Source organism: Solanum pennellii, chromosome 3, assembly GCF_001406875.1.
Source record: "Solanum pennellii chromosome 3, SPENNV200".
NCBI lineage: Eukaryota > Viridiplantae > Streptophyta > Magnoliopsida > Solanales > Solanaceae > Solanum > Solanum pennellii.
The window spans coordinates 47131371-47140854 of NC_028639.1; the positions used below are offsets into that span (position 1 = coordinate 47131371).

General features: G+C 29.3%; 1 pseudogene; it reads left to right on the forward strand.

Moving 5' to 3' along the window:
- The window catches only part of LOC107013392, a 15342-nt pseudogene extending 10302 nt beyond the window's left edge, over positions 1-5040 (forward strand).
- The last annotated feature ends 4444 nt before the right edge of the window (positions 5041-9484 follow it).

Sequence of the window (9484 nt, forward strand, 5' to 3'; positions counted from 1 at the left end):
TTACTATTCTTTTCATATTTTATTATTATTATTTTATTATTATTATTATTTGTTATTATTATTATATATTATATATTATATATTATTTATTATTATTATTATTATATTATATATTATTATTATTATTATTATTATTATTATTATTATTATTATTATTATTATTCAACTTTTATCATGTTAAAAACTTTTAAGGGTAGACATTTTAATCAAAAAAAGTTGTTTATCAGCACTTATTTGTCAAACATATCAAAAAAAAAAAAATTTAACTTCAGCACTTTTATCCAAACGCATAACTGTTTATTTTAAAAATAAGTTTCAGCACTTTCAAAAGTACTTTTTAAAAGCTGCTTTTTTAAAGCCCATTCAAACGGATTCTTATTTTGCTTGCATAACTACAGGATCCATTCACATTGGTAATTATATATTTTATCTCTTAATGTATAATTAATTAATTGATTAAAACGATTCTTAATTAATTCATTTCTTTTATATATAGGACATTCTAATAAAGCACCTGAAAGAGATTATTCAATCACTGGAGTTGATATTAATCGCATATTCGGTATCTTTAATGCTATTTCTATTATTGCAACTACCTATGGAAATGGAATCATTCCCGAAATACGGGTTTGTTCTCTTTTATGTTACCCAATATTCGTTTTGGTCCTCTTTTCGTAAAAATATTTATATGATTATACAAATGAAAAGATCAAGTATGACTGTTAAAGTAAAAGGTCATAGATTAATGATTAATGAGACGAGTTAATCCCTTGTAAAATTTTTGGGGTATGAATCAGGTTCAGAATCTAATTTAACAGATTGATGTTTGATTGTATTTAGCTTGTGGACAGGCAATAATATCACCTCCAACAACAGGGAAAATGTTGAAGGGGCTATTATTGTGTTACAGTGTCGTGATATCGTCATTTTTCAGCGTTGCAATTTTTGGATATTGGGCTTTTGGAAATCAAGCTCAACCATCAATGCTCCAAAATTTCATGTTAGATAGGATGCACTACAAAAGGAACCTCAATTACTAATAAAAAAATTCGTCGATAAATTAATCAAATCGGTTGGCAAATTAAGTTATCAACCAAATGCCAACTTATATTAAGTCGTTGCTAAAAAGCTCATCGGTAAATATTACCAACTGATTTTAGTTTGTTAGTAAACTTACCAACCAAAAAATCAATTGGTAAACACCCAAAAATGTTGTTACAAAATTTTGAAATATGACCCTGAAAATTCCGTTGGTAAATTTACCAACTAAGTTTTAGTTAGCATATAATTAGTACCTTTATTAACGAATTGAAAAGGAGTTAGTAAATTTTTTTCGTTCATTTTTCGATTCATACATTGGTAATTGGTTAGTAATTTTAGTTAAAAAAAATTAGTGTTGGTAATTTGCCAATAAATTTTAAATACTTTCTTTAATTTTATTTTTTTTGGTTTTTCATCCGGTGTTCGGTACCCACATTGGAGCCTGACTAAATCTGGATTCACGCCGGAAAGTCCCACAGTGGAAGCACTCCATGATTATGTAATTAATGGAAATCTAACCTGAGACCTCTTGATTAAAGATGCAAGAGTATTTACCACTACACTACAACCCTTGTTTATAATAAATTTTAAATACTTTAGTATGATTATTTGTTTTTCTAATAAATTTACTAATTGATTGTTAGTTTATTGGTAATATATCATTCAAGTTCAAAGTTAGCTTAGTAATTGAATGACAATATGTTCAAAATATTATTAACTGAATGATTATTCAATAATAAAATATTTATTAATTTATTACACTTTAAAATCTAAGAACACGAATATAAATCCAAAAATAGTAATTAATTTAATCATATTTGAATGAAACAATGCACAATCTATGATAACAAGTAAAATTAATATCAATATGACACATATCATTATAACAAAAATTTTAATTTGAGCACGTTTTCCAAAAATATTAAACAAGTCTAAATTTTAACCAAGTTTAAATTTTGGCTAAAAGTTAAAACGCCTAACTACACAAACTGAAAATGGAAGTCTCAAAACCTGAAAACCCATCTTGTTAGATATAAAAAATGACCTTTCGAAGCTAATCGAACTGATAGAATTTTCATCAGAGCACGTTTACAAAAAATACTAAACAAAATCAAATTTCGCCAAAAGTTAAAAGTTAGATTGCCTATGATACAAACTGAATATGAAAACCTCAAAATCCAAACTAGTCATCTTATAAAGCGAAAAATGACCTTCCATAGCTAACCGCTCCGACGAAATTCAAATTTGAGCATGTTTCTTAAAAAAATTGACCTAATTCAAATTTTAGCCAAAAGTTAAAAGTTAAAACGCTAAACGACACAAACTGAAAATAAGTCTCAAATCCTGAACCAACCATCCTATGTTATCAAAACTGAACTTATATGGCTAACTGCGGTGACAAAATTTCAATTCAAGCACGATTACCAAAAATATTGATAAAAGTGAAATTTTGGTCAAAACTTTAAAAGATAAAATGTCTAACGACAAACTAAAAACGGAAGCCTCAAAATTCGAACCCTCTATTTTATTACATCGAAAATGACTTTTTGCATCTAATTGTTCTTATCTGGGTATGTTATCAGATATATTGACTAAAGTTAAATTTTTGCCAAAATTTATATGTTAAAACACCTAACGGCACACAGTAAAAATGAAAGTGTCAAAACTCAAATCAACCATACTCTACATAAAAAGTGACATTTGGAGTTAATTACGCTAACGAATTCTCATCTGAGTACGTTCACAAAAATATTGACCAAAGTTAAATTTTGGCCTAAACGTAAAATTTAAAACACCTAACGGCACAAACAAAAATGAAAGCCTCAAAAAATGAATCAACCTTCCCGTTAGATTTAAAATGACTTTTTTAAGCTAATGATATCGATGAAGTTCTAATCTGAGCACGTTTACCAAAAATATTGAACAAAGTCAAGTTTTGATTAAAATTTAAAAATTAAAATGTCTAATGACACGAACTACATATGTAAGCCTCAACACTAGACGCTGATTTACCAAAAAAATCAACTTCAATTGGTAATTTGCCAACTATTAAATTATAAGTTAGTAATTAATAATTTACCAATAAATGTTATCAGAGTTGGTAATAGTTACTATTCAACTAAACATTCATATTCTAATATTACCAAATAATAATTAATATGTTGGTAAATTTTATTAATCCATTTGGTAAATTTTATCAATGGATTAGTGATCGGTTGGTATATTACCAATTATTTTAATGATGCTAGTAATTTACTAGCTACAATCTTTATTCGTCGGCAAAATTTCCAACTAATTTGATATTGGTTGGCAAGACTACCAACAAATTACATTTCGTTACTAATTTACCAACACATTTATATTTGGTTGGTAAATTTAGCAACACAATCATGTCGTTGGTAAATATTTGCTGAGTAATTCATTGTAATATGTTAATAAATTATAGGCCGAACTCATAAACAGATCCCTAAAATTGTTGGGGTTTTCCTCTCAGGTACCTCAACTTTGTCATTTTCCTATTGAATTATTGAACCACCCATAATTTGTTCCTTTTAAACACTGTTGGTTGATTTTTATAAGTTTTTCTATTGTAAATGTCTTCAATTGTGTTCGTATTGTAATTATTTTGATTGAAGAAATGAAGATAAATTGTGTGAATCTCATTTGTTTTCTAATGTGTTCAAATGACTTGAAGTAAAACACAATTATTCTCGAATATTATCACTAACAATTGGATTAATGAGTTCTGGACAACATGTGTATCCTCTATCAATACCCTTCACAAAATCTAATTCCGCATCAGCCAACGGTGTTTGTTTAAAAGGAACAAATTATGGATGGTTCAATGATTCAATATAAAAATAGCATAGTTGAGGTACTTGAGGGAAAAAACCCAACAAGTTTATGGATCTATTTATGTATTTGACCTAAATTATATAAATAATTTTTTGTCATATTTACCAATCAATATATAATTCGTTGGTAATATTACCAACAAAAGGTGTGCGTTAGTAATATTTCTGTCGGTAATCCATTGATAGAAGGTTGCTAAACTTGGCGTTATTTTTTCCCGCCGTATTATCAGCTAAAATACTTAGTTCGTAAGATTTACGTTGGTAATCTGTTAAAATTTCGTTTTTAAGTTTTAAAATATTATTCGGTTAGAAATATGTTGGTAATTTATTAGTTGAATACTAACCAACTTAAGTTGTTAGTAAAATCTGTTGACACTTCGAGGTTTTTTTTTTGTAGTGATGCCTTTGCTGCCCAAGTGGTTTCTCTTGATCACTTATATCTTCACCTTTGTCCAAGTATCAGCTGTTAGCTTGGTAACGCTATCTCACCTTCTTCTTTCTTCATATATATTTTAATTTATGTGATATAGTTTGACTCGATATGAAATTTAAGAAAGAAAGAACTTTTAAAATTTATAGTCCAAAATATATAATAGAAATTATGAGTCTGTAAAACATTTCGTTAAGGATAAAATAATAATTTTATAGTCAAGTTTTTATTTATCCTTGAAATTGACTAAAAAGAAAAGTAACTCACATAAATTGGGACTAGCATAAATATATAAATATGTTGCTAATGTTATACATACACAAAATATTTACAGACTTACTTACAATCAACAAATATAGTACTAGAAAACGATTTTCAGATCCAAAAAAAGACGAATTCTCAATCCGCAACGTGGTTCCCCGGTTAATTTCTCGGTCACTATCGGTGATCATTGCGACAACGTTGCCTGCGATGCTACCTTTTTTTGGAGACATTATAGCTTTGTTTGGTGCATTTGGTTGCATTCCTCTTGATTTTATTTTGCCTATGGTCTTCTATAATGTTACTTTCAAACCATCAAGAAAGAGCATAATTTTCTGGGTAAATACCATAATTGCTCTTGTCTCAACGGTGTTGTCTTTAGTTGGGGCTGTAGCATCTGTGCGGCAAATGGTGCTTGACGCCAACACATATAGTCTGTTTGTGAATATGTGATGGGAATTATTATCACGTCCGAGATTTTACTGAGAATGTTATTGTATCAAAATATGTCGAACACTTTCGGTAAAAGTTGAAAAAAAATGTATTATGTTATTGACTATATGAATACATTAGATGTCCATTTAGTATTATTTCTATATATCCTTAGTTTATATGATGAATTTTTTAGAAGTTGTACCATAATGAAGTTGTCTGAAGGATTTACATTTCTCTAGGAAATCATATTGACATAATCTTTTTAATTTAAATGAAAAAGCACAAGTACCCCCTAGACTATGATCAAAATTCCAGAGACACACCTTAATTAAATTAAGGTCCTATTATCCTTCTTGAACTTATTTTTTTCGTAATTTTGTTCACCTTTTTGGCTTACGTGGCATCCAAATATCTTTCACGTGCCTCAATTGTGTGGAGTCACGGAGTGTGCCACATAAGACAAAAGGTGTATATAATTACAAAAAATATAAGTTCAAGGGGTAATAGGACCTTATTTTAGTTAAGGTGTGTCTCTGAAATTTCGACCATAATTTAGGGGTACTTGTGCGTTCTTTCTTTTAAATTTTGAAAAAAATTATTTTGGCAAGAAAATTTGGCTAAAATTATATTTTGTTTATGTTATTTTACCTTTTTTAAGATTTTTATTTTTTAAACTTTAATACTTTTAAATTTAAAAATGGATAAAGGATTAATTTATTTTAATAATAAAAATAATAATATAAACTTTAAAATTTCTGGCAATTTTTTTGGCAATTTAGCATCAACCTTAAATTTTAATGTCCAATTAACTTCTTTAAATATGGGTAAGACGAGCAGTTATCGATTAATTAGAACTCGGGAGTTGTACAAAAATGGAAGCAAATTTAAATGCACGTTGTAGAGAATAGCAGAAGAACTGTATAATTGGGGAACCCTTCTGCTAGCCCAAGATCGTTAACTAAGATCGGAAGATTCAACTAAGAAAGAGGAAGCTAGAAAGGAGAAGGAATATTTTGAATAAGAAAACTTTGATATAAAAGAAGACTAGTTGATTTTGATTGATTACAAGTGACTATGGTCACCCCTATTTATACTAGTATATGGATGCTTCTAGAAATTATTCTAAAAAGATCTACAAGAAAAATCTAGATGACTCTATCCTCTAAATATCTAACAACAATCTAGATTTTTCTATAATTCACTATCAATATCTACTTCTCTAGAACATCTACACAATTCCTAGATACATCAAGTACTTAAGGTACTACTCTTTCATAAATTCTAGAAAGTTCTACTAAATATCTAGGATTATTTATACCTCCAAAAAATCTTCTTTATTTTTCACACTCCCCCTTCAAGTGATTTTTTGGAAACTACCAACACTTGTCATGGAAGAACTCAAACGAAGCTTTGAGCCACGTCTTGGTGAAAATCTCGGCATTTTCTTCCGAACTCCTCTTGCTTCATCAAATGATAAAGATTTTCCATTATCAAAGGAGCCATGTAATTATATCGTCGATGAGTTCCTAGACTCCCCCTTTCTCTTAACTTCCCTCAAGTTGTACTATGTGGAGATACATCTATGAAGGACAAGTTTGAAACTCCGATAGTCAAAATTTCGGAATACGCTTCTTCCGATGCAACTCCATAATATTGAGAGATTTCATCAGTATTAGCCTCTTCATCTATGTCAGTGATAATATTGTCATCTATTTCTTGTGAAGCTTCAACACTATAGTAGGATACAACATCAGATTTCCTTTCGAGCTCTTCAATTACTTGTTTATCAGCTTTAGAAGTTTCAAAAGTTATATCATCTATCGTTTTGCCTAAAATTTGGCCTTCAAGGTCGTCTTCCCCATCTATTTGATCAGCATTTTCTCTATTTGCTTCTAATATTTGATCTAAGTTAATATCAGACGATTGATCGGAGATTTTAACTTCCCATACATCTTCCTCAGTACTTTCTCCCTAAAGGTCACCATCGACATACATAGCTCCAGACATTTGTTCAGAATCTATTTCCCTGATTTCTTTGATAAAAGCTACCATATCACCGGGTGTAAACATATTCAAGATTTTGTTGCTTTATATCGATGACATCATTGTCTTCCTTCTCCACGTAATCGACTGCATTATATTCTGAATCCTCGATCAAGTCTTCTTCAAGGTTGATGGAAACCATAGTATCTATTGCTCGAGCCTCAACTACTAAATAATTTTCTCAGTCTTCTTCAACAACTTTTTGAGTCATATTGCTCTCCTTTGCTCAACAATATCTTTTTATATGCCCTATTTCTCCACAACGATCTTGAAATAACACTCACAATCCAATCTACGACTATGGCTTTGATACCATGTAGAGAATAGCAGAAGAACAGTATAATTGGGGAACCCTTCTGCTAGCCCAAGATCGTTAACTGAGATCGGAAGATTCAACTAAGAAAGAGGAAGCTAGAGAGGAGAAGGAATATTTTGAATAAGAAAACTTTGATACAAAAGAAGACTAGTTGATTTTGATTGATTACAAGTGACTATGGTCACCCCTATTTATACTAGTATATTGATGCTTCTAGAAATTATTCTAGAAAGATCTACAAGAAAAATCTAGATGACCCTATCCTCTAAATATCTAACAACAATCTAGATTTTTCTATAATTCACTATAAATATCTACTTCTCTAGAACATCTACACAATTCCTAGATACATCAAGTACTTAAGGTACTACTCTTCATAACTCTAGAAAGTTCTACTAAATATCTAGGATTATTTATACCTCCAAAAAATCATCTTTATTTTTCACACACGTAAACTAGTTAAGGAAGTAAAAGTACCTCTGAATCATGTAATATATAGGTTAATTTATCTCTTATTGAATTTTAGCATTAAAAATGCCCTTTTCATTATATATTTTTGGCATAAAAATACCCTTCAATTATCTAAAAGGATCGAAAATACCTTTTTATCCAACAATTGTTCTAAAATAAGAAAAAGAATTTAAGGGACAAGTTGATTTCTTGGAAAGAAGTGTCTAAATGAAACATAAAAATAGGTATTGAAGAGTTAAAATGGAACAAGGTTGAGTTAAAGTGTGAAAATGAAATTTAGGGACAATTTTAGGAATATGCAAATGTGTTTGACCTTTGAAATAATAGTCATGAAAAAGTTTACCCATTAATTATCACAATATATTAGAATACTACGAAATTTCTTTTCCCTGATCTCTGGATAGTTTTCACAATACTTAAACTTTTAAGGATAAATTTATAAAACTCACCTCCCATGTAATTTACAATATTACGTATATCTTTTTTATTTTGATTTTTTTTTGTAACCATTCTTTAAATTTATTTAAGATAACTATAAATTAATTATATTTTGACAACTTTGTCCTTTTGTATTAATTTCTTCATATTAATTCACATTATTTTAAAATGACTTATATGATGAAAGTTTTAAAAATAAATCAATACGAAGAAGTGTGAATTTTTGTTTGATTAAAAAAACACATTTATGTATATTTGTATAATATATATCATAGTATAAACTTATTTATGTTGACTTATTTTTAAAGTATTTATTAAATCAGTCATGATTTTTAAAAAAATATGCATTAATATGGAGAAACTAATACAAAGAAGGCAAATTATTCCAGGGTAGGAGGTTTGACTAGATTTAAATAATTAAGGTAAAGGGTAAAATAGTATTTTAAAATATTATGTAAAGATATAATTGAAAAAAGAAATTAAGTAACAATAGGAACACACCAAATTGGTTGTTCCATAAAATAGGGGTTCCATTGTTACGTAACAACGAAATTTAACATTACAGTTGTCACGACCCAAAACGGGTCGCGAGTGGCACCCACACTTATCCTACTATGTGAGCGAACCAACCAATCTAAACCCCAACATTTTAACCATAATGAACAAAATACGATGCGGAAGACTTAAAACTCATTAATGAAAATCAATTAAATAACTTCTAAAAACTCAATACTTATTGTTCCCAAAAACTGGAAGTCATCACCACAAGAACATCTATCCTCAAAATAATAAATCTAAGAATATCTAGGAAGCTAAAGTAATAAACAGCTAGTCCATGCCGGAACTTCAATGCATCAAGACATGAAGAAGAAGATCCAGTCCAAGCTTAAAGCATTAGCTCACCCTGAGATCCGACGTGATGAAGACAGGCTAGAGTTGCGGTTGAGTTGAAGACGATGGCACGTTTGCTGCACTTCACAAATAACAAAGAAAAACAATTACAAGTAGGGGTCAGTACAAAACACGAGTACTGAGTAGGTATCATCGGCCAACTCAAAATAGAAAGCAATATATTTCAGATAATACATAAAATCAACTAATATTCTTAACAGGTGATAGCAACAAGTATAAGAATCATTTATAAAATCACCAAACACATCTATGAGGACTCAAGCCTCCACATCATACTCTTTT